At 48.1% G+C, this 26,703-nt stretch overlaps 1 protein-coding gene across 2 annotated transcripts in view; it reads left to right on the top strand.

Moving 5' to 3' along the window:
* sema6cb (semaphorin 6Cb) overlaps nt 1-26,703 on the top strand; it is a 120,338-nt gene that overhangs the window by 24,754 nt on the left and 68,881 nt on the right. For both annotated transcript variants that reach the window (XM_079758328.1, XM_079758329.1), the window contains exon 3: nt 24,013-24,213. The gene's annotated coding sequence lies outside the window, so the exon portion shown is untranslated. The remainder of the gene's footprint in view (nt 1-24,012; nt 24,214-26,703) is intronic.

Genomic DNA, 26,703 nt, shown 5'->3' on the forward strand with positions numbered 1-26,703 from the left:
CAGCTAGGATCTGGCTTTAAAGAAGTAAATAGCACTTTGAAATACAAATAAACGACGGGGATCATAGTATGAATGAGGCTAGGAGAAAAGTGGATGTTTATTTTGCAGGAGATTGGTTATGGTCGGGTTTGATTGTATCAAACTCTAACGAAAAATGAAAGGAGAACAATGACGACCCAGCGTTTCAGAAGGGGATTCTGCTTTTCACCAAACAGCATGAGCGTTTTCCTCCAAACCAAGGCCCTTTCTTTCCCCTCTCTCACCCTCCCAGGAGAGTGTGTGTGTAATTTTTATTTCTTCGTGTATTGCACAATATGCTTTTTAGAACCTGTAAACAGATCCGAGTCCAGACTGGCATCTCTGGGGGGGGGGGGGCGTCAGCTCTCTGTTGACTCCTGAGAGGAACCCAGGCGAAAAGTTCAACAAGTCACATGCTCTCTCTCTCCATCCCTACCTCCACTTCCTCTGTCCTTTCCCCTTCAGCCTTTGCTTTTCACACCCATCTGTATCATCCCCTGGTGTGTGTGTGTGTGTGTGTGTGTGTGTGTGTGTGCGTGTGTACATTTGTGTACACACACACCGCTCTTGTCCTCCCCTTTTCAAATGGTAATGGATCTCTACAGACCAGAAGCGCCACGGTTCCTCTCTGAAAATCCCGGGGTTATGGAGTGTGAGTTCCAGGAATATATTCTCGCAGCCAAAACCACCTTTTTTTTTGTGCACGGCAATATTGGCTCAAGGCCTAATATGGCTGTGGAGTTATTCTTAATCGTGAAACACTCAAAAACATTTCCTGGGCTCTCCACAGAGAACCACAGAAGACAGGGAATGCCTTTCAGCTGTTGGCTCATCCTCCAATCCCTGACAGTTGTAGCAAACAAAATGGTGCCCGTCCTATGCTAACAGGTCAAAGTGGTACGTGGACAGCCTTTGTTTCAAGTTATGCAACAGTTTTGCTTCCTACAGTTCTTTATGTCCTTTGAGTTTGAAACCTGGGCCCAGTACAGGTGAAGTGGCATTTATATTTAGAACAACAGCCACGATTTTAATAGCTTCATTGTCGAATCGAGATGAGGAACGGTTGACTTCAGTGGCCGTTTAACCCGATGCGTTTGGCCTTTAGCTGGATCATGTTTTTTTTGTCTAAATTAACTTTGCTCTATGAAATCTTGATTAATTGATTGTTTATCTGGTCAGGTGATGTCATAAAAATCCCAGACCGCTGAAAGGCATGCTTGAACCTGATAAGCTTAGAACGGAGCATTTACTTTAGCGAGACAAAATGGAACATGTCTAGCTGAAAGCATCAGGACAAATCCGATTTGTGGCGAGCTCCGCCGGCAGTAAAAGGCCAATGTAAAACCACTGCTTCTACCGCCCGCCTTCAGCACTCACGGTAGGAACACATCGGGCTAGCGGTGTCGTGCTTTATTTTCATTATAGGTCAACAGGAGAGACGCGTACCTGTTTATTTGTCTACAGAGCCATGGGTGGTATTTGGATCTCCATGCATTGAAAACTTGTTCTTTTCTACTCAGAGTAGAACCACTAAAGGTCAACGGCTGTTTTGTTCTAATGTCATCTCTGTGGTATATCCATATCCACGCTATGCCTCTGAACATTGAGAGTTTTTCGATGGGCAAATCCAGGGCCATTTAAAACTAAGAAACAATAGGAGTCATTGACTGCAGGTTTTTCAATTACTGCTACTGCAATTTTTGTATATTGTGGCGTCGGAAAAACAAAGGCTGAAAACTAATGTCCCAGTTGAATAAAATTAATAATAATGATAATTAATAATGATCACTGTCTTTGTCCTACAAATGAAGCTAAATGGAACAGTATTAAATTGCATTGACGGTAATCATTCCGTAAAAATTGTTTCTTTGCAGGGGAATGATAATATTAAAGGCTTAAAGAACAACACAAACACTTGGCCATGTATTTCCTGAAAATGGCAGTTTACCACAGATTTGAGTTCCCACACACAAAGCAAAACCGTCCCATGAGACCAGGGACACCACCTGGTTTCCTGTTGCCGTTTCGCTCCAGCAACCCTGCCAGAGTAATCCCAATAATTGCACTTATATTGTTGCTGCTTGTCGATTAAGACCTGTTTCTAAGGTAAACACAAAGGAAATTTGAGTGGGTGCAGTTCAGACGGCCCAATGAATGACTTCCAATGGGTTTCAACCAGATCTCAGTTGGTAGAAGTTATTATATTTCGATGGTATGCCGTCGGTGGTCTGAGAGCACTTTGCATGCAGAGGAGGACAATAAAGGCATCAACAAAAAGAAACAGATTAACTGACATATTACAGCTTGTTAGTGCATGTCAAGCCGTGCCTTTCCTAGCCCGCCTCGGCTTCCGGACCTCCAACCCCATCGCTGCACCACAGATGGTTTAAACACCACTGTTTTAACCATGTGCTCCACAAACCCCCCATCAACACCTTTCTGAGAGCAGGGGGGATAAGGGGGTGGGGTTCTGGGTTGGCGGTGACCCACTCTCTCTCGCTCTCAATCTGTATTTCTTGTTTAATGTTCTGAAGTTACTTTAGGTGAACTAATTAAATACGGCAAGATCAACCAGGCAGGGCTTGGCTAGGAGGGGTTGCATCACCAAATCGGTTTGACTGTGAGGGTGTGTGTGGGTTTTTCTGTATTTCCTTTTATACAAAAATGTAACCACCTTTTATGTCTCTCCACGTTCCCACACCCCCCTGTGGATTGGGAACGTAGTTGAATGCTGCATGACGCTAACGTTGCTAAGCTGTCTGTAATTATGGGTGTCTGCATGGGGGTGGCCATTGGAGAAATCCTGTTTCTGCAGCAGTGTGAACTATCCTCGTGAACACTGCCCGTTCGCCGTCCTCTAAAAGCACTAATTGACTTTCCTTCGACGCACGCTGTAATTGGCTTTTAATCACCGCTTTACATCCTGTTTTGATATTGAAATCGGCGCTGTCAGCGGTGCTGGGAACCAGGATCTCCTGGCTGGTTGATGCAACAGTAGACACTTCTGCGCATTGATCCCCTCGTTGGAACTTCCCACGTGCTCCTTGAGTGAGGAGAACACAGGCTGACGCGTGTGTGTGTGTGTGTGTGTGTGTGTGTGTGTGTGTGTGTGTGTGTGTGTGTGTGTGTGTGTGTGTGTGTGTGTGTGTGGGTGTGTCGGCACGAAATTCACAGCTCTCCAAGGCATGAAATGACAAAATCTGGCTGATGTTATTTGACATTTTATGGATTTGAATCACAAATTCCCATTGTCATCATGAATTCCCAAACACTCTTCTTCAGGACGAACATCATGCAACAACAAGACATGCCACGCCTAAAACACCAATTACCACCCCCCGCAACACAATGTGCCACGCCTCCACAAATCAAACCCATGACCCAACGCACCCAACCCGCATGGCCACGCTCATCACAGCCGAGATCGCAGCCTGAACAAGGCTTTGTGCAGAGCTATAGAAGCGGTGCAGGCCCTTGCATAACGCGGATATCTTTATTTATAACCAGACCATCAAACAGACATGTGAACACGCATGAGTCAAAGGGTTGGATCTTTGAAAACAGGCAAAGAGGTCGCGAGTACGACGCCCACAGCCACGTGGAAAGAGAACAGCGAGCGGCGCGGTAGCCCATGAGTCCAGGTCGAGGCATCCGCCTCTGCACGCTGGGCACTCGGGATGGGGTTCCCGCGCTCCCCCCCCACGCAGGTGGTGCCGCCTTGGCCGCCGCCGCTGTAGCTGCAGCTGCCGCCATCGCGCAAGGCCAGATGGGAGCCGATCCCGGGCCATCCCAGGATACAGATGTCCTGGTCGCGCTAACCAATGGTCCCGTTCCGCCTGGTTCCACTCTGAGCAGCAGAGAGGGATGGCCCGCGGTGCTGCTGGCCGCGGGTTGTTACCCTACGTGTTCCATGTGTTTGCGCCTTGCTGCCAAATATGTCCAATCCAATTTGAGGTCTCGGTTCTCTGTGCTGACTCTGCATACATCCTTTTACTGCGATCAGACACTGAGAAGCCCTCGAGAAGGGGATTAGCTCGCAGGAGTATTGCTTTTCCTTATTCTCAGACGGTCTATTTTCCTCCGCTTCTTCTTCTGCTCTCTCACACACCGACTGGGAACGGTAACCCTCTTTACACTCTCGCCTTTTACAGCGCTTTATCCACTCACACGCTCGCTCACTCTCTCTCTCAGTCGCTTTGTACTCTCAAATACGTGCTCATCACTCTTTTCTTTATTTCCTTTCTCTCCCTTTTCCCCGTTCTTGCTTATCGCTCTGTCTCGTCTCTTCTTCCTTTTTTTCTCTCTTGCTCTTCTCTCTGTTTTGTATCGCTGAGGGGTGGAAGGTCGCGAACAGACATCCTGCGACAGGTTTGTGTTGAAACACAAACTGCTAAACCAGAACATAAACTGCTTAGCGCTTCAGACCTGAGTTCTGTCTTGTCCTTAGTACCTTCCTTGCTGATATTAAGTATTAAGTGGCTTTCAGCATGCCAGGGAAGAGTCTGGGTCGCGGGGGTAATGCACAGAGAAAGAAGTGTGGTAGATGGGGCGGGTACACTGTTAGCCGCCTCTGCACACTCTCACCCCGTCTTCTAATCTTCTTAGCAATTCTTGTATAACAAAGGCTTTTTTTCAATTCAACTATTTTCTTTCGCATGAATTCAGGTGAAATAGACCTAGTTTTGCCTCAACTGTCATTATGGCAGTTGATTCTGTCTGGGCCCTTGCTGAATTTCTGAGCTTCTATTTTTGCTATGGTAGAAGAGTGATTCATTTTTCATTCTGTGGCTCATGTGTTAATAATTCTAAGGGTGGCTTGTGAAAGAGGCAATTATTTTTTCAAGTGTCCTAAGGTGATGCTTAATATTCGCTGATAAATCCAAGCCATTTTTTGACATTGTTTTAATTCATAATTTTTGAAAAGGTCCCAGGATATTACAGGGATAACCAGCCAGTTCATTAACAAAAGCATTGCTCGCAGCTAACCTTCAGATGAAACCCCCAAAACAAGCATACTCAAAGTTGTGGAATCCCCCTTCCTTCTCTCTGCAGTAAGCTCTGCTGATCAATAGTCCTACAACTCACATTTACACTGTCAATTCTGGGTTCCCACGCTCCAAAGAATGACTCTGAAGGTTCCTGGATGCATTGATCGATGCTTACTTTGATACTGATCAATTTTAGCAGTTATCTAGGGGAACAGGCAAAACCTGTGAGAAAAAAGCATATGATTATGTCATATTTAATATCCAGATCCACTTTCAATATGCCATACACAATGAAATCGTGATTGGATATATTTTATTTGAAAGCATAATAATCACATCTATGGCTTTTGTTAGACTAATCAACAATGCTCCCGAATAACAGCCTATCAAAATAATGAGCAGGTGTAGTCCTAAAGTGAACATATCCTGTTTCTTTTTTTTGTGTATATACACAATTACGACCTTGCCATGCTGACTTGGTGGAGTTTGCAGGTGTCCGCTTTAGGGCTGTCACTTGCAATGATCGTCAGCATAATCGACTATCAACATAACGATTAGCGGCAGGGCCACACAATGGCATTACATAAGTGTTTGCTACATAAGCGCTCGCTAAAGCCCAGGAGCCGAGGGCGTTGGGGGTGGAAGAAAGGAATAGAATGGGCCAGCACTGTGAGGCAACGTAAATGAGTCAAACCCATTTAGTTTAGCAGTTAACATGGGTAAATGTGTATAATGGATACTATTAAAGGGGCCCTATTTTACAACCAAATGTGTGGGGTTGATTAGCCATTACAAGCCCTTTCACAATCTACCCGCTTGTGACAGCACACGTGAATAGATTTTACCACACCCCTTTTTTTTGTTGCCAAAATAGGGGCCCTTTAACTTCCTTGAATAAAGTCTAAGCTTCAAGTGCTTTCTATGATGATATCTCCAACTCCCTCACCTAACTGTTGAGGCGACCACTCTGAATGCTGGTCACCTCTAATACGATTCACTATTTAGTTATTCAGAAGACATTTCTATTCAGAGTTACAGACTCGCATTGATTCCGATACATGTCATTATTGAACTGGTAGGGGTTATATTAGGCCTCTTGCTGAAGAATGCCTATAGCTTCACTGCACTGGAGATCTGGGTTCAAACATTTAAACCACTCGACTATAGTGACTCTGGGGTATCTCTGATGCTTCTGTTGGTGACCTCAATCAGAGTGGTCAGTTCCTAATATCAGCCATTCCCAGAGCTGTACTGAGAACACCATTAGTACTACTACTGCTAATTCTGCTACTACAGCTGCTAGTGCTCGTGCTACTGCTAATGGTACTGCTAATGCTAGTGCTGCACCACTGGAACCAGCAGGTGGCTTATGATGTGTTTTCTGGTAGTGATGGAGGTATGGGTTGACGACTGAGAGCCTTATAAGACACATTCGATATCAAATGTTGAACATTTCTGTATTTCTAGGAGAAGTGCCACTGTCTATAGTCTCCTCTTCGCTCTTCTCACCAACTGGTACATCCTCCCCTTTTTACGTCGGCGAGATCAATCTTGTTTCCGCACAATTGCACAGATTGTAATCTCATCAAAAAAAAGAATTGGACGACAAAATATGACTGGAAATGAAGCCATTCATCACAGTGTAAACAGCCCAACCAAATGGCTGAGAGAGCAAGGTAGAGAAAGGTAGGAAGGTAGAGGGAGAGAGATACAACTCTCAGTGTAATGGCAGCAGATTGAAAATTGCTAGATAAACCTTGACAGACATCGCTTTGTTTCACTCTCTGCTTTTGTATTGTAAATAAATACGGTTTTACAATTTTCCTGCAATATACTCTCGTCAAAATCGACCAAATAGGTAAAACGTGTTATTTATTTTGTTCCCCAATTGACGAAGCCTTTTCCATTAGCGGGTTTGTTCCCATTTTGAATGTGGGGTCTGAGTGCCACATTCCGGCGTGAATCACTAGCTGCAGTGAAAAAGCCAATGACGTGTGTAAGGGTGAACAGCTGTGATTGGTCCCCCCTGGAAAGGCGGGTGAGTTTATCGAATTGTCAATATTATCAAATTGATGCTGAGATTGGCACTCGCGTCTGAGCAAACAACTCCGGCGACAGGATTGGGCTGGACAGAATTTCCCGTTCAAATCATTATTGCTTTATTATTCTTTTATTTTCTTTCTTTCTTATTTTCCACATGAATCATGACGGTTTGGACTGTCCTCAAAAGCCTCAAAAAGTTGAGCCAAAGAAAAGAGGTCATCAGTCGGGGAACTGTTATGTTACCTGTTAGGTTTCTAAAATTCATCACTACTAAATATGCCACAACCTCAATATAATATTTATCCAACTCTTTGCAAAATTATTTTCTTTTCATATTGTGCATTCCAACCACTGTTCCTGCTCTATCATCTCTAAGGTTGTTGATTAAAGCATGCCAAAGGGCTATATAGTAGGAAAAAGTACATATTTTTGTATATGTAACAAAATATTTAGTTATTTTATTTAGTTAATAGTTCATATTTCTCACTGGGCCTGATACTGTAGAGGTTGTTCTTAACACTAGCCCATACCCCACTAGTTGAATGTTCCAGCCCTGGTCAGTCCATTTTCCTGCCGCCCTGTAGTGACGGTGTCAGGCAGTAGGTTGCCATGGCGACGCTGTCAGGCCTGCGTGACAGAAGGCGTGTCATGGTTGCCACGAGTTACAGTGCCTGCATTATTACAGCGGGCTGTCTGGGGTTCAGCCGGGGTGAATATGTGCGGTGGCGTCCATTATGGGGTTGACTTGGTGTGTTAACTTTCCTTCATCAACTTGGTCTAGCCGCTATAGGAATACATTTGCTAAATGTGATTGAAACTGCAACCAGCCAATGAATGTATTATAATTCCTTATATACTTTGGTGTTTTATTAATGGAAACCTTGAGCAACTTAGCTACTATGTATGCTAATTGTGTTTGCTAAGTGTAATGTTGTAGGCTCGGTGGGTACGATATGATTTCTCACGTCCTCAATTTATAGGATGGATTATTAGATTGTGAATTAATGCTACATTTGTCTTGTGTGCGCTATTATGACAAAATGGTACATATTGTACCATACATAACTCATTTATACCAGAATACCATTCTAGTATTTGAGGTAATGCAACCGTAATTGGTAAAGCCTAGCTGGATAACTTAATACTTCAAATTCTGAATTTCTATCATTATGTAAATACTGAATGCCTGACCATTGTTGGGTCTGAAATTTTACATCATTGAAGTATACAATTCCAAGATTGTCAGACTTTTAAGCAGACTTTGAAAGGTTTTGAGATGCCTCAGGGACGGTTGAAACCAGACAGTGGGGTCTGTGCGGGGAAGCGTGGTTTGAGGGGTTGATTACCTCTAGTTCCTACATGTGGACCCCATGCTGTGCCTCTTTAAAGGCTATATGTTCCTCCAACTAGCAGAACGCTTGTACTATGCGCCTCTGCTCATGTTCATATCAAGGTTGGTTTTGAGAAACCTAATTCCTGCCTGATGATTCTGCACTCTGGTTGCTAGGCACCGCTTTCATTTAAATACTTTGTGTCTGTCTGTTTGTGTGTGCGTCTGTGTGTGTGTGTGTGTGTGTGTGTGTGTGTGTGTGTATGTGTGTGTGTGTGTGTGTGGTATAATTGAATACGGTCCTCTGTATACAGGTGCAAGTGTTTATTCCTTGTATTCACTTTAATTTAATCCTTCAGTTGAGGTGCTGTGTGTGTGTGTGTGTGTGTGTGTGTGTGTGTGTGTGTGTGTGTGTGTGTGTGTGTGTGTGTGTGTGTGTGTGTGTGTGTGTGTGTGTGTGTGTGTGTGTGTGTGTGTGTGTGTGTGTGCGTGCGTGCGTGCGTGTGTCGCTTCAGCCTCCCTCAGTGTCAGCCTTCAACTCTTGGACAATCATTGTCGGTTCGGGTGTTCTGTTAATCATCTCCGAGGTCCGAGTGTGTAGTGTACTTCTAAAGTAAGTGTATCGTACTTCCAGAGTTTGTATTGAGTGCGTGTTCGAAAGTTCGAACTGTACTCCGCCAGCCTGTGACCGCCTGGTGCAGAGCTCTCCTCACCGATCGATCCCATAGCCCGTCTGACCGTCCGTCTCCTAGACCTCCGCAGTACGCCCGGCCCACCCTCACCACGGGGTGGTTTTCATTACATCCCTCTCTTCCTCTTCCTCCTCTCCTCCCCGCGTATCTCTCGGAGCCTGCCTGGGGTGTAATGCAGTGGCACCTCAAACCAAACCTTTTATTTCAAACCTGCTTGGCAAAAATCCCAGTTTCTGGAACCACTTTGAGTGGTTCCCTTCTCTGGCCACATATCACTGACCGGCGGCATGGGCTCGCTGTGGTCCCGTCGACCAATCACCGCCGCCGTCCCGCCGAATCTGTCAGGGTACCGCGGAGCAGGAGTTGCTGTGTGCCCACACTGCAGAGCTGGCTCACGGGTAGGCCTGCTGGGGCGTGCGTAACAATGAGAGAGAGAGAGAGAGAGAGAGAGAGAGAGAGAGAGAGAGAGAGAGAGAGAGAGAGAGAGAGAGAGAGAGAGAGAGAGAGAGAGAGAGAGAGAGAGAGAGAGAGAGAGAGAGAGAGAGAGAGAGAGAGAGAGAGAGAGAGAGAGAGAGAGAGAGAGAGAGAGAGAGATTTTGTTTGTTGTATCCGCTGTGGTAAATACTTGGCCGTTCAGGACTCTATGGGCAAACAGACCAAAGTCGAACCATTGGTTTGTTTTAACGTACATTGTAAAATTGTTTGACCGCTTTTGGATTTTCTTTGAAAAATCAATGACCAATCTACGCTGTAACTCCCCCACATTCACTGAGAATTGTAAAACGGCTTTGATCAACACATTTCTGCAAGGGCATATGAGGACTGGTGTCAACAAAATCCATCCTGACACACAACCCGCACAACACAAACACAACATTTAACAAGCAACTTCACGCCCCCTTTAGCTGTTTGTCCTAGACGCACCGGGCTCTCCGAGCCCTCCAATCAGACGCCGTCATCGCTGGGGTGGGGGGGTCCTGGTCCTCCAGGCCTGCGAAAGCAGAGTAGGAGTCGCGGCGGACATGAAGACGAATGCGCTCCCAGCCGGTTGTTAAGTGATGAATCGCAGGCTCTGGGGGTCTGGCCGGGGGCCCTCTGCTATGTAAGGGGGCCCTTTTCATCAATCACAAGTGTGGGGAGGTGTGGCGGTGGGTCTGGGTGTTTGGGGGAGGGGGGGGGGCACTGTAATTGCATTACAGAGCTTATCGGAGCGTCCGGGTCCGGGCCTGCACTGCCGCATCTCAGGTGTTGGGGATTGTTTTGACCTCTGGATGGAGAGGCCCCCCCCCCCGACCCCATATAAACAGATTTGCAGAGTGTAAAGGTGTTTTTGTTCTCCCCCATTTCCATGTCCTGCCCTGCGATTGGATGGTTTATCAGTGTGTTTCCAGGAGGTGAATTTCAAGGTCATGCTTGATTCGACGCCTGTGATGTCTCTCTCTTTCGTTCTCTCTCTCTCTCTCTCTCTCTCTCTCTCTCTCTCTCTCTCTCTCTCTCGGTCTCGTTCTCGGTCTCTCTCACGTGGCAAGCTGGACGGATCTCCTCCCTGTTGCCTAGTCAACACTTTGGCGGATCAGGAAATGAGTTTGGCGCAGGGCCGTGACCCCTCCCCCCCTCCCCCCCCTCCCCCCCTCCCCCCGCATCCAGAGGAAGAGGGTTGGAGCGCTATGGTTGTGTGCGGTCTCTGTGAGAGCCAGAGAGCGTGGGAATACTGTGTGTGTGTGTGTGTGTGTGTGTGTGTAAATAAATTGGTGCTTTAAAGCTGTAAAAAAAAAAAAGCTTTAAAGTGTTTTTATTCTGTGAACTGGACACGTGATGGCAGGCACACACAAACACACACGCATACACACACGCATTCCTGTTTGTGCCTCTTCATCAGTTTCCATGCAACATCAGATTTATATTTAGTCCAAAACCACGTAACCTCGAAAGGCCCATATATGGAGACGCAACATTTTCTCTTGTGTTACTGTTGTGTTAATTCCTACCCTCTCTTAAACCGGCATGTCCTGCCCTCTCTCCATGTCTCTCGGCTCCCCACATGCATACACACCTCATTTACCCTGCACACGATCAATGAGTTGCAGCCGTGTGTGTGTGCCAGGTGTGTGTGTGTGTGTGTGTGTGGGGGGGGGGGTTCTTACCTGGCTGTTTTGGCAGATAAGCCTCGGCCAGCCCACGTAGCGTGTATCCGCTTCCCACTCTCTCTCTCCACCACCACCCCAGAACACACGACCAGTGCTTCCTGTGCTCTTCCTGTCCTGTGAGGATGATGGAGGGATTCCAACTCATGGGAGAATAAGCCATCACTCGGGCTGATGTAAACACAACAAGGAAAAAGTACCAAGAGCTAGCAAAAGTTAGTGCTGTTGGCAGGGATATCGACAATAGCTTAGCGGATTGGCAGCCAACAATTAGTGGTGATTAAATTTCAAGGCACTTTATTCCCAGACTGCAGGGGCCTGCAACGCTTCACGTGGTGAATGTAAAGTAGACTAGCGGGCGAGCAGATATGGCTCTCTCCCCTCGCTCCATGCACCCCCCCCCCCCCCCGCTTGCTGCTGTGTTATTGTCCTTAATTAAACATCATTGGTTATCAACGTGACAGCCTCTACTCTGGGGAACCAATCAGAGCAGAGGAGGGTCAATGGGGTGGAGCACCTGCCCCATGGCCGTGGCCCGGACGTCCCGGTGTAGACGCTAGGGACCGCTGGGGTTCATCCCCCCGCTCCACCAGGAAACTGGTCCATTTCCTGTTCATCTCCCAGACCATCTGTCTGGGTTATGTGGCTGTACCTGCAGCAGCTCCAGAAGAACGGAAATTTCCCAGTGATCGCATCGTGCTTAAGGGCAACAAACGCGGCTGTTATTGTATTGTACATTGAAAAGGAAATTGTGTGTGTGGGTGTGTGTGTGTTGGTGTGTGTGTGGATGTGTGTGTGTGGGGGTGTGTGTGTGTGAGTGGTTCTCTTGGCAATGAATCTTCCAGCTGACCCGTCACTGTCAGTCGCAGGACTGCGCAATACCCCCTGGAGCCCAAGAAACTCTTGATGCATGCTCTGCTTTTATTTTTCGATTTTAATGTTTGTAAATCCCTGAGCGTTTAGTTTTTTTTAAACTAATGATATTTACACACGGTCCCTAGGTATTTCACCCACTCACTCAATCAAACACGGCAAGTGCTCCGACTATCCCCTGCAGGAGGTTAAGCATTTCCTGTTTGGATCCCTATTTCTTGGCTTGAATATGAATCAGTAAATGGAGCAAGAGAGGGGGAGAAAGATAGACAGACAGAATGAGAGAGTGAGGGAGGGAGAGAGAGAGAGAGAGACTGACCTCTGGTTTTCATAGACTCTTGAAAGGCTTCCAAGAATGGGAAAGGACTATCTCAACAGACCATCTTGCTCTCTGTGCTTCTTGGCCTTGTTTGATGGTTTGCATACTGGAAAGAAAATGAGTTTGCCAAGATTCTTCTTTTGTCCTGTCTGCGTGCCGCCCGGCTGCAGAGTATTTCTAATGTGGCCCCACTAGCCTTTCCCTTGACACTTTTCATATATATTTTTTATACAAACTTGTGGGAGGCATACTTATTGGCTTCATTATCCGGGAACAAATACACGCCACTGCCAACCACAGTTCACACAGCTGTACTCTTTTTCCCTATTGATGGCCGAGAGAAATGCATTCTGGGAAGAGACAAGGGGTTTGGACGTGGGTCAGGCCCGGCAATTGGCAGCGCCTCAGAAACATGGAAGCACGGTCGTCAGCAGACTCCAATACAAGAGTCCAGAATGCCTAGCAAATCCGTGCTCCCTTACAATTGGTTCCAAAACCGCCACCCCTCTGCCACTGGGGCTTGCCCAGCTGTAGCGTAGCGCTCAGTACAGGCACGTAACCCGCATGTCGCTGGCCCTCTCCTTCACCACAAGCACCTCGTTGACAACCACCCCCAACCCCTTCAGAAACCCCCACCCGCTGCAGGGTTGCAGGACAGGCCGTTGCAGGGCGATGAAGGGAGCCGGCGTTCTGGCCACTGGACCGGAGGAGATGTGTGTGAGAGAGAGCTAACTAGAGGTTGATAGTGAGGGCTTTGAGTAGATTTATGTATTTACAACCCGCCGTGTACAGTCAGGCTTTTGTCAACCGTGCTGTCATGGTTCGCGGTTTTGGCACGTGGCCAAAGTTGTGCCGAGCTTTCGGTCCACGCATTCCAGGCGTCTGGAACCGCTGAATGAACACCGGTGTTGTCAGGGTTTTTGTTTTCATGTCTATGTTTTCTTTTGTTCTGCAGTTGTTTCTTCTCGCTAATAAGTTGTTTTGTACTTCTTAAGCAGTTGAGCTGACTGCCAATTTGACACTCTGCTGAATCGCACAATTCAGCGCGATGCATCTAGATAAACATCGGATCTTGACTTAGGATGTTTATTGTTACGTGCGGTGTCTCGCTATCTCTGCTACGGGGTCAAAGATCGGCTCCATTGTCTTGTGTTTACCTTTTTTTACGTTTTCTGATATATATATATATATATTTTTCTCCTCTAAAAAGCCATATTTTCGGTGTGTCTTTATTTCGAGCAGCAGCTGAAGTAAAGAATTTAAAAGATGGGAGGAAAGAGAGAAAAGTTGTCCAAACACAGTGCAGGGACCCTGGGAGACAGTCTCCAGAGTTACCCTGGAACTCCTTCACGGGATGTGCTTAAAATCAAGACGGATTCCTCAAACCTTTACTAGGCTTGTGTAAAAGGTTCTCCTGAGAGACAGAAAAAAGTGGATAAGTGGATCGGTGCCCTGAACTATAAATATTGAGAAAGCAACTTGATCCGGTATAAAGTATGATTTATTCACCATTACTGGTTGAAAATCATCGCTTGAGAAACGCATGAATGAGGCATTGTTTAAAGGGACGGAGAAACAACATGTTTTTGTACGCGTGTCAAAGGCTCGCGAAAAGTCCTGAATTCTGAGAGTGGTAATAGGATGCCTGTTGGGTAGTGATTCACCCCAGATATGGGTTTATTGAATCGACTGCATTTAACAATCGCCGTTAAAATACAAAGTCTTTGTCAATACGAATGATTTTTGTGTTTACACCAAACTGAACCTTCAGTAAAAATGATTTTTTCCTCATAACAGAAAACCCCCGCACAAAACAAAGCAAGTTTGTGTCTGTGTCTGTGTGTGTGTGCATGTATATGTTTATGTGTGTGTTTGTGCATGTGCGTGTATATGTTTGTGTGTGTGTGTGTGTGTGTGTGTATGTGCTTGTGTGTGTGTTTGTGTGCATGTGCATGCGTGTGTTAATGCGCATCCAAAATGTGCATGTCTTTCAGGAATCTGGCACCCTCGTGTTGTACAGCGGGGTGACAAGGGGAGGCCAGCCATAGAATGTGACTCGGCAGGAAACGTCAGCGGTGCCCATTCCGTGTCCCCGTGGGGAATGCGGTCGTATCCCCGGTAAACATACCCCCGGCAGAATGTGACTGACACCGCTAATGGCCAGCTACCCACGCCAGAAACTCAGGCTCTCCACTACCCCTCTGCATAGTTTTATAGGTTTGAGGACATGGTTTGGAAGCCGGCTGTAAATAACAGTTTGAAGGCTATTTACGATCGCTGTTCCACTGTGGAGACCTTTAGCCGGCGCTTTTATCCAAAGACAACGACCTACTTCACTTTCTCCATGCACGTTCATTTAGGAGCACAGAGGTGGCAGCTTGCTGTAGATCTTGTGGTCTGAACCCAGAACCTTAGAACTGGGTGTCAAACACCCCCCTACCCCCCTCCCCTCCCTCCAATGTCACGGTCTAGGGATCCTGCAAATGGGCAAAGACAGACGGATAACCTTCTACCTGGCTGTCGTCAGCCGTGCTTTAGTGTTTCGGTGGGCGTCAAGCTGCAGCGGTTTCGGCTGTCATCGTTGTTACGATTCCAGGGAGAGGCCAGATGCTGACCTTTTCCCTCACGCTTCCATTTGACGTCCCCCTTTCCCCCCCCTGCAGTCCCCTCGCCGCAAGTAGTGACCGCCTCGCCGCGTTGATCCAACCCTCCGTCTGAAGAGTCACGCAAAGCCCAGTCGTGCCGTCATTTATCATTTCCATGGTGATGACACCCCCCATCGTGGACGGAGGGATAGCAGGGGGAAATGAGAAGCATTCGCCTTGCCTGGCGTGGAGACTGGGATGTGTGCTGAAAAGCTCTGCGCGCACCCGGGGGGAAACGAGCCGATTGGAGGCTTAAGAGCATGGCTTGTCAGCCGCGTTGACACGGCAACGGCTGCTCATTATCCTCCCGTCTATGCCGGGCCACGCCGCCTCATTGATGGCTTCCGGATGAGGGTCCAGGGGTGGGGGCTGGGGGGTTGAGGCTTCGCTCTGTGTTCCAACCAAGATGGCGGCACACACACAAACACACACACACACGCACACACACACACACACACACACACACACAAACAGAATGACATGTCGGCAGGAAACGACAAGTCTGACCTGTAATCCAGGATTTACCTGTCGGGTTGGATTCAGAGGCATACGTGTGCAAGCCAATGGGATGGCTGATGATGACATCATCGCAGCCCACCTCCACTGGGGGGGAAGCTCGCTGGTATCGACATATTGCTGGGTTGGTGTCGATACCTCTGTGTGGGTGGGGTAGGGCCATCTCCACTAGTGGAGGTCACGTCACTGAGTGTGTGGTCAAAGTCGGCTGGTGTTTGTGTGCCTCATGTGTGATTATGATGTTAGAGAATATAGATCATTCCTAAAATGATGTTTCCAGAATTTGACTTATTTGTTAACTTTTTTGCCGCAAGAAAAAACTTCAACTATTTTAAGGGGGAAAATAAAAGGGAGCATCTATCACATTACAGAGATTATAATCTGCAGACAGATTTCAATGTTAATAGTTTTCAGCTGCTTTGGTTCTCAAGATGCCTCACCGTAGTCTGGAGATAAGAATGATAGCCATCCAGAACCTAAATGTTTTCCAAAAGGAACTTCTTACCACAAGAAAAATCGACTGCATTTTAATGCAAAATAACTAAACTTTCAAGGTGTTGGTTGGCATTTTAACTTTTCTCTAAGCGGCAATCAGCAATCATTGAATGGCCCACTTTGTTTTGATTAAATTGTGTTTTGGTTGAATCTCATGGGTCCCATGCATTTGTTTGGCGACTGGCCATTGCTATAGAGCCGATGGGAACCATGAGACTCAATCAAAACACAATTAAATCAAAACAAAGTGGGCCAAGCAAAGATTGCTGATTGCCGCTTTAAGCATTTAACCTTAGTCACAGTATATTGCAGGACTATTGAAGTGGGACAGCAAGAGATAAGTAGGAATAAATATATCAAAGCGACAAAAGACTTTTGATTTTTAATTACATTTTGGCAGAATCCCAAAGCAACACTTTTTAAACTGCCTTGTACATCTGAACTCCAGTGGTTGCTAAGTGACAGTGATGGCCTCCTGTGTCCTTTAGAGAGCGCAGGGTCATCAAATGGCATCTTTAGCTGATGGCCATCTCGGACAGACAGGTTGTTCGCACGCAATTTAGTGCTCAGAGTGACATGCGACACACTGAACTGCATTCCCCACAGAAGGTACCAGACGGGTAGATCTCCCACACAAACACATACAAGCATGTACACACCAGCTCACACACACATACACGCATGCACACTTTCATAGACACACACATGCTCATATACACGGACACATAGACACATGCATGTTCATTGACACACACACACGCGTTTAAAAGAACACACTCACGTTTATAAACACACATATATGTACACACGCCACACATGTGTGCACACAAACAGACACACACATGTTCATCGACACACACATTCGAAAGCACACACGCACACACAAATGTTCATATGAACACACATACTGAAAGACACAGAGGCGCAGACACTCTCACACACACACACACACACACACATACAATAAAAGACACTAATAAAATAAAAGACACACACATACAATAAAAGACACACACGGACACAAACACACACGCACTCAAAAACGCACGCACATCCCTCGCTCTCCCCCATGCGTGTTGTTGTAAAACAAAGCATGTGGAAAAGGCGTGTGGGACATGAATGGGTTCTGACACATCCACAGAGCGGCGCTCCAGTCACCGTGGGAGGCAGACAGCGTCTCATTGTCATCGAGGAACGCCACAAGAAAGCGCTGTCAGTCTGCTGTCTCCCCCCGCACACACACACACACGCACACACGCACGCACACACACACACACACACACACACACACACACACACACACACACACACACACACACACACACACACACACACACACACACACACACACGTATAAGCAGACCTCAAATATGTGCTTGTGCCCACGAGGAAAAACTATATATTTTGTGTGTGTGGGTGGGTTGGGAATGTTTAAACGTCTGCATCGTGGGAGGGTTATCAGTGGGCTGCCTTCTGTGTGTAATATTCTCTTTAATAAAGCGACAGCACCTGGCAGATTGGAAAGCAGAGCGCATGTGGCACGCAGCCCCTCTCATGCTGATTTATGAGCACACCGCCAGGCCCATTGCATTCTGGGTCCCCGGTGGTGTCTCTCTGTCTGATAAGCCCGGCCCACCTCTGTGGGTTTGCAGATGCATGTGTTAAGATTTACTGGTCCACTGCTGCGTGTTGGAGGAGTGAGGGAGAAACAGAGAGGATATTAAGTAAAGGTGGAATACTATTGAGTGGCCGTACGGGACCGCTCTCGCTCAGATTAAAGTTAAGCGCTCCCCAACCCCCCCAACTCTGCATCTATTGGGATTTTGATGTTTGGGGTTGAGGGAGTATTTAAAGGGAAAGGAGATGGCTGGTAGAATATTATTTTTCAGCCACAACTGAATTGAAAACATTGCCTCTGTTCGCTCTGTAAACAGCATTATGCACAGAGGAACCCATAACCATTTAATGTCCACCCCATCCCCCTCCCTACCCTGTTCCTAAGCAGGAGATTGCATCCATTTATTCAAAAGCAATTCTCTCGCAAACAATAGACCGCCACTCACATGCGCGCACCTTGGCAGCCCCTAAGAAGTGCTGGTCGGCACTTTCCACTCTGATCCACTGGTTCGGAAAATCCTGAGGTACGGGAGAGAGGGAGGGAGTGAGTGGGAGGCCATTGTGAGCGAGTTGGGGCGAAAGGTCAGAGGTCAAGAAGAGCATCTCAGCCCAAAGGCCAGCTGTCAGCCACGGGGAGAGGAGCAAGAATACAGAGTAACCCTAGGGGGTTGTGTAGGGGGGGGGGGGGGCTGAAAACGTCAAGGTCAGCCTCTATTGGCTGGAGGACGTTGTGGTTGTGTAGGAGATGAGGAGAGGAAGGGGGTGAAGGGTTCAGTCAGACAGACGCACTCAGAGGAGTATACACATCTGACTGGTAGATGGCTGGAGCGGGTGCATTTATGAGCTCCAGGCTGCCAGCTGATTTAGCTCGTTAGCCCTGCCGCTGGGCCGCTGCTGATTGGCCGAGTCCAGATGGTTGACTTCCAAACCCTGGCAAGAAATTCTACTGTCTGACCCCGGGAGTTTCAACCTTTCAGAAACACTGATTGGGTGTCAGCTTTTATGCATTTCTGTTTTAAATCATTAATTATTATTGTTAAGAGGGAGATGCATTGTCTTTTTGGCTTCTTGGCTGTTTGTGTATTTGTTCTGATTGTTTTTATGTAAGTCTCTTACTCTTACAGCACAGCATTCTTTTCCAACACTATTTATTTTAAGTTTTTATAAACCTGTCTTAAAAACATGCAATGCATATTTTTGTTGGTTAAAAAAACAAAGAGCCATTTCATGCAAGGGAATACATTTCAGTAATTGGTATTGGTAGCAATGTGGTAAAAATAGTATTCATCTGAATGTTAGACAAATAATATATTTGTTTACTTTCTTAGACTTTTCATGCCTTTAGTGGAAGACTAAAGTAGACACGAACAACACCAGCGTAACTGATTCATTTGACAAAGCAGAATAAACCATGAAAAATAACAGACATTTCTTATTCTGAATCCCCCCCACCCCCTCTGCCTCTCCTGTGGGCTCCAGAGTTATTAAGCATTCAGCTCATTTCTCACCTGAAATCTTAATGACCTTCTTTTTGCCTGTGTACAAAACACATCCAACGACCGGCTACTTTCTGGTTGGGGTCATGTGACAGGGGAACAGGAAGAGGAAACCATCCCTCCCATCAATGAGAATCCCAGTACCGATGGCATCATTATGTCACAGACTGAGAGATTGAACTCCGGACACACCGCAATGCGGCATAATGAGCTGTCTTTTTAATTTCTCCCCAGATTCATAATATGCTTTCTCCAAATCCTCGTTCTTCCCATCCTCGAAACTCAAGGTAGTTTCACTGAACCTCCTGGTATTGAGTCATTTAAAAGTAATTTGCATCCCGAGCAGCTCGCAGTGAACACCAGGCTAATTAGGGAGCAGATAGACAGACACTGGGCATTAGAGATCAAACCAGGACCCTCCGTGCTCCCAAACTCTGATGCGCTGTTATCGTCAGGTACACCCCCCAAAAGCACGCTCCCCCTGAGGAATGCGACCCCCACACACAGTGAATCCCTGGCTCCCAGAGGGACGAGGTGGTTGATGCTATACTGCAGATGTTCCTGTAAAACAACGGAGCTGTACCCGTAGCACCCGGGCCTAGCGCGCACACACACAAACGTACACACGCACACAAGTACACACGTACACACACAAACACAAATGTATACACATGCGCGCACACACACACACACACAAGTACACACAAACATACACACACACACACACACACACACACACACACACACACACACACACACACACATGTACGCAAACACACACACACACAAATGTACACACTTGCACACACAGACACATACACACCTACAAACATACACCCGTTCACGCACACACACACACACACACCTCCCCTCCCCTGAGGAGTTGCCGTTATCAACGATGCACCGCAACATTTCAAACTTCCACTGCGCGTCTCGTTACCGGGCTGTCACGGGACGGGCCCGCTGGCGTCGCCGCCACCGGCGTGAAGAGCCTCACATTTAAAGGTCGGGCAGCCTCAGGTAGCACAGAGAGCCTTCTTCTCCTCCTGGCAAATTTTCATTTTGGATGTAAATATCGAGGAACACAGATCTTCATATCGTATCTCAGACCCCCACCCACTTCTTCGTATCTGGGGAAGCTCCAGCTTCGGCCTGCTTTATTGGTTTTATCTTTTGGTGGGAAGACGCTGTAGAGCAGAGCCTGAACACCCGTCACCGTGGGCCGTGGTGGTCTCCACTCGGTCAGCCAAAAACTGCATCCCTCACTGAGACGGGACAGAAGGGGAGACTGAGCGTCGAATGAAAACCACCAATCAACCTCGCCGTGAGTCCTCCCTCTCCCTCCCTCTCCCTCTCCCAGATGGTGGAGTCAGGTGTGTGGTCATAGTGAGTGTGTGTGTGTGTGTGTGTGTGTTTGAGTTATCCTCCTCGGGAGACCGGTGTGCGGACGACACAGACTAGACCCCAACAGACGATTCCAGAAGCCGTATCCAACCGATTTCCCTGCATTAGCCAATCGGATGCGCAGGTCAGCGGCTCACTGTATTAACCTTGTATGCCCTGACCCGTGGTGTTGAGTGAAAACGCTCCAGTAACGCCGGTTGGTAATGACCGAGTCTTAGACTGTGAGGCTCCTCTTCAAGTGCACTTCTCCCCCTCTCCCTTACCCGCCCCTCAAGTCCATTACATTCTCCTTCTCTTCTCCGTTTTGTTCATTTTTTTTTTAAAGGCTGCAATTAATCTAATTAGGAATCAATCAGCCAATGGGGCTGCTCCCTCCCCAGAGCTAATGGAGAGAATATGACAGGCATGGCCCCCTGCATTATTAATACCTCCACTCCTAGACCCCCCAACCCAAACCCCCACCCTCATCACCCCCTCCCCTCGGGTTGGCTGTGGGCAGAGAGGGGGGCCATTGATCACAACCCAGCGAGCACTACTGCAAGGCCTTCTGGGAAATATCTAGTAAAGGAAACATGGGGAGAGACTTGGGAGGGCAGCCGAGGAGGAGGAGAAGCAGTAGTAAAGCGTGCATGGGGAGAGGGGGGGAGGAGGAGGAGGAGGAGGGGTAGTAAGGCGTACATGGGGAGAGGGGAGAGTAAGAGGAGGAGCAGGAGGAGGAGTAGTTTAAAGGATCTAGCCTTAGAGTCTTGAAGTCTGCTAGGCGGCAAGAAGCGAAGAGGGAATGTTTGAATAAAACTCAGGAATCTCACACTCGGCGGTGAATATCCAACAGATAAACAGAACATTTAGATTTGGATGTGTGAGGTTGAGGAGGGAAACCATTGGGGGGGCGGGGAGGGGTTGTTTGAGGAATTTGAGGGATGGTGCGCTGCGTTAATGGGAATGTTGTGCTCCAGAAAGCTCATTTGGTTAATGAGGCTCAGCACCAAAGTATTACGGCAGGATGAGGTGGTGGGTGGGATTGGGGGGGGAGGGGGGGAGTATAGGTCTCTCTGCGGGAACATTCGCAGCAAATGAGATTAGAAATTATAGGACACCACTTAAACCCGGCGCAGCAGCAGCACAATAGCTTTGTGTGGCGACGAAACAATCAGAGTGGGCATTATCCTTCATTTCCCCCCGGCGTCATGCGAGCGGCTGAACTAATAGTCCCTAGCTGCTGGGTACCGCCGACTGCTCACACCTAGCGCACCGGGTCACAACACAAACCCAAATCGATATCTTTAGCTCCAGCTTTGAAACAACCAACTAAACGTGCAAGATAACTGAGCAAAATAGGAGGAGGAAAGGGGACTTCCCTGCTCCCTGCTACCGGCCCTGGCGTCCCCGGTACACACGGAGGCATTGTGCCTCCGTTGGTTTACTGGATCTGCGCGTAGCGAACGGGGCCAAACTGCTGGCCAGCGGCCGCCTAATCTGGTTACTCATCTGTCGCAGGACGTGATGTTGTTTTTACTGCGGAGGACACGGGACGCCGGCCAGACTCAGCTGTTGTTGTTTGGGGTTTAGGGACGGGGCCTTCGGGGGGCCTCTGTGGTCACTTCACCCTTAGATAGATACGTACGGTACGAGCCAGCCTTGCGTGTCCCAAAGTTGTTGTTTTCTTCTAAGTTCTACCTCTGCTAATGAGATGTGGTGTTGTGATACGACAGTGCGGTGTACTAGCTTGTCAGTGCAGTCGAATGCATGGTATCTTTGGTTGCGATGCGTAGCGAGAAGGGACCGGCCCCTTGTTGGAGACGAGGTTGCCGTAAAAGGAAAGGACCTCCACCGTGCAGGGGGTGAGTCAACGATTAGTCGACCCCCTGCCTGAGCGGCTCGCTCCGGGCCAGTAAACAGGCGAGGAGGCAGGGGTGGCTGGGCGGTTTGGGGCGGCTGAGCCAGGGGTTAGGCAGAGCTTCCAGGAAGCTGACGTAAGCTGACGTTAAGCAGGGCTTGTAGAACCCAGAGGGGTAGTGGCGGGAGGAAGGGGGAGGGGTCCAAATTGCGTTGGTCTGGTTGTGTGTGTGACTCAGTAATGAGGACTCCTGTAAGCAGGAAATGGTTTCGTACACGAATAAGAGGAATCTCTCACTGTGGTCTGAGAACCCACTCTGGTAACGGCCTCCTTTTAGCACGCTGAGTGTGTCTATGTGTGTGTGTGTGTGTGTGTGTGTGTCTATGCAACAGAAGTGTGTCTGTTAGCAGTGGGTGTGGGTGTGTGGCAGCAGAAAGAAAAAAATCAATTTCCCATCTGCTATTAGTCACCACCAGTCATTAAAGACAAAACTGGGGGAGGGTGGGTAGGGGGTGAGGTGGGGGAGTGTGTATGTGAGTCAGTAGGGGGGGGGGGGGGGGGGGTGAGATTGGTTGCTGTTCGCTGACCTTGCAGGAATGGATTGTCTTGAAGTTCATTCATCTTGTAGTCTCATCAGCTCACAAACATTTTTTTTTCCTTTCCTTTGAGGAAGCTGTTTTGAGCCATATTGATGGTGTTGTTGGTTATATGTGGCATTTTAACACCACACAGCATCACCCCCAACCAGCCGATACCCATAGTGGATCCTGCTCAGGCAACCAATGAGAGGCTCCAGGTGAATCATCAACAACAACCCACAACAATATCGTTCTCGGAAAGCGTTTGAATAGCAGATGACAGTCTGGGATGGGGGCGCTCTGACCTTGAGAAGCGGTTCTGAAAGCATAATGCAGGACAATGGACACTGTATTTAAAAATAAGCATGGGCACATGATTCTACTCCGGCTACGGAAACTGCTGACACCCGTTTTGAAGGCGCCGCTAGACGGCGGGGTCTGGACCATCCGTCTTAACACAGCCGAACCTTCACTCATCTCTAGAAGCAGCACATGATGGGAGGAGCAAACACACACACACACACAGAAACACACACACACACACATACAAAGACAAACGTTCCAATGCATCACTGTGTCTTGATGTCGAGTTCTCTTTTAAACTCATTTCTTTTATTGATCAAACCACAACCCAGAGTATTGCCAAAGGAATGATTTCCAAAGTATTTTTTCCAGTTTTCATGTCTGTCAACATCAGCGCTCCCCCTGGCTTCATCTCAACTCCCCCCGGGGCTGGGCACCCGAACATCTGGCTGTGTTTACAGATGTTTAGAGCGTCTCCGCTGGTGCTGACGGCTGTGTTATGACAGGCGAGGACACTGAGGAGATTACCCGCAACACGGACACCACACAGCCGCCACGCTCCTCTCCATTTCCCCTCCCCCCGCCTCCAGTTGAGGGGCGGCGGCCATGTTGGGATCGCACCCCCAGCCCCTGTTCGCTACGTTGACAGGACAGAATTTAGTACAACCAGAGAGCTCACGGTTCTGTTTTGTGTGTGTTTTTTCTCTCTCACAGGAAGACTGCTGACCGTGGCGAAGGAAAACCGTTGAAGAGGTGGAGGTATTTCACCTTAACAGCCCCCCATCTTAACCCCCCCCGCCCCTCCTCCACCCTTTGCCGGTTCACCCCTTTTGAGGCCATCTAAGTGGACGTTTGTGGGGAGGAGCTTCGGACCAGACAACGTCATTGGACGTTGCAGCCGTCTATCACAACCGAGTGAGTTCCGTTCTCTAACCTTTTATTTCTCTCACTGAAAAAGTATCCCTTGATGTCTGCTCAACATGGGCCGCAGGGGGGTTCCTAATCCTGCGCTTTGATATCCCTGAGGGATACTTTATTCTGGGATCAATACGACCAGGGGATCCAGTATGCCTGAACGGTTTCACTTTGTTTTGTCCGTGGTCACCGCCGTGTCCACCGCACACTCACACTGATTGCACTTCTTCAGGGTAGAAAATTGTTGCAGTGGATTGGAGTTCCTTTTCTCTTGGCCACCCTCTCCCGTTTTAGGTAAACACGTTATTGGCCAGTTATTGTACACATGTTCATCATTTCGGGATCTTTCCTCTCTGAGCCGTTCATCCTCCCCAGCAATGGAGCGTAGCGTCTGTTCCAGTGTTCGTTCTCCCCTTGTACAGCAGCTCCTCACCTCTCTCCTCGGGTCATTGAGTTGAATCGAGAGAGTACAGACTCACATTATATCGCCACGCTGTAATTTCAAGTTCACACCCTGCAGAGCTCAAATTAGCCATGGTAATGGATAATCACGAAGAGAGGACGGGCATGCGTGTGTGTTCGGTGCGTGTGTGTGTGCGTGCGCGCTCCTTTTCTAAAATGGCCTTTCGCTATAATACCCCCAGATGATTGTATAAGCTTCGGTTTGCTATGATTTCGAGAGGGCTCCTATTCCATGTGGCCCAAAAGGGTCTTCTCGGCTTTCAATCAGGGGAGCCATTGCTAACGCGTATGGACAAACACTTTGAAGGCGTCGTGTGACAAAGTTGAGTTGTTGTTTTCACCTGGCAGGCCTACCATGACGTTTGTCCCTGGATGGCCTCTCTCTCTCTCTGTCTCTTTCTCTCTTTCTCTCTCTCTCCCTTGCTCCCTCTCTCTCTTCCCTGTCCATTTCTCTTTTTGGGTAGTTGGGAGAACTTCTAGTTAGACCACCTCTATAGCCGGGCTCCCTTTCAGACCCCCAGCTTTGTGCCAGAGAGCCGTGTTTGGCTGGCCTCCCTGTATCTGTGTCATGGAACCATTGTGGGCCATTGTGCCATCAGTCAAAGTGAACACAAGGCCGGTCGCTTGCAACGCCTTTCAGCCACAGAGATGGGGAACAATGCCCGCGGAGCCCCGTGTTGAACTGGATGTATGGGCCCCCCATGTGTGTGTTGGGGGGTGGGGGGGGTCTGGCTGGATGCTGTGTTGGATAAGGTCCTAGTCAGTTGGCTTCCACCCCGATGGTGACAGCAGTTTTTTTCGGGGTGTCATTGATAACACAAAGATGTTTCTGGAAGAGGGAAATGGGACTGAGCATTGGTTTGTCTGTGTGTGTGTGTGTGTGTGTGTGTGTGTGTATGTGTGTGTGTGTGTGTGTGTGTGGGGGGGGGCAGGGGGGTGGATCAGGCTCGGGCGTGAAATGCGATCAGAAGCCTTCAGATGAACTATGGCGTTGTCATGCAAGAACTATTGAGTGAGAGGAAAAGAGAGGCCTTTTGTCTTTTTATCATCTCACTTTTTTGACAGTAAGTGGCTTCTGCTGTCAATTGGATCCATTACGGAAGAATTGTTTGATAATGTCAGTTAGAGCCTGTCCAAGTCCCACTGGCCTCTTGGATCATTTGTTTGTATTGCAGATGACACAGAAATCCAAAGGAGGCTCTTATTTTGAAATCTACCATTGGCAGACGAGTACATTGAGAAAAATCGTTCACCAGTGAGTTCCGTGGCATATATCTACTTAACATTTCAAGCGTGGCTTGACATTTCGCTTAATTTGTATTTAGACAAACGTCCAAATGCTGCAATGTTTCTATTGATCATGTCTCTCTTATTCGACATGATAATTTGTATGGTACCGTATTTTAATTATGTTTTGTCATTTACCAATTAGCTCGCTTTTCTTCCCTTCCCACTCACACACACACATGCATGTGCACCCACACCGTAGCGACGACAACCAGTGACTATTTCTGGGACGAAGGCTTCCGATCCAAACCAGTGTCAAGCGGGAGACCGCTTGTGTTGCCGCTGTCGTCTTTTTGACCTGGGCTGAACTCCACGTGACCCGAGGGCTGGCTCTGCCGTTGCCATGGTTACGCCTTCAGCCCTCCTCTCGCCCCGGTCCTTCTTCCTCGCCGTTGGGCTCCCTCGGCGTCAAGCGAGGGGGAGAATCGAGGAGACAAATTGGCGGCGAGGCATGCCAGGTGGTGGCGGAGAGAGGGGAGCCGTTGTCATGGCAGTGGTCATGGCATCGGAGACATTGACATGAATTGATCTCATCTCAACACGCAGGCTCTCCCGCCGCTCGGTCGAGAGGCTGTTCATCATGGATGCCGCGCACGCACGCATGCTCGCACGCACGCGCATACTTTCGCTCGCCTCCTTTCGCTCGCATACTTTCGCTCGCATACTTTCGCTCGCGTACGTACACACAGGCTGGCGCACTTCTGTTCTACTTATGACACACTTGCACACATCTTTGGAAAC

This window comes from Pollachius pollachius (assembly GCF_949987615.1).
Source record: "Pollachius pollachius genome assembly, chromosome: 1".
NCBI lineage: Eukaryota > Metazoa > Chordata > Actinopteri > Gadiformes > Gadidae > Pollachius > Pollachius pollachius.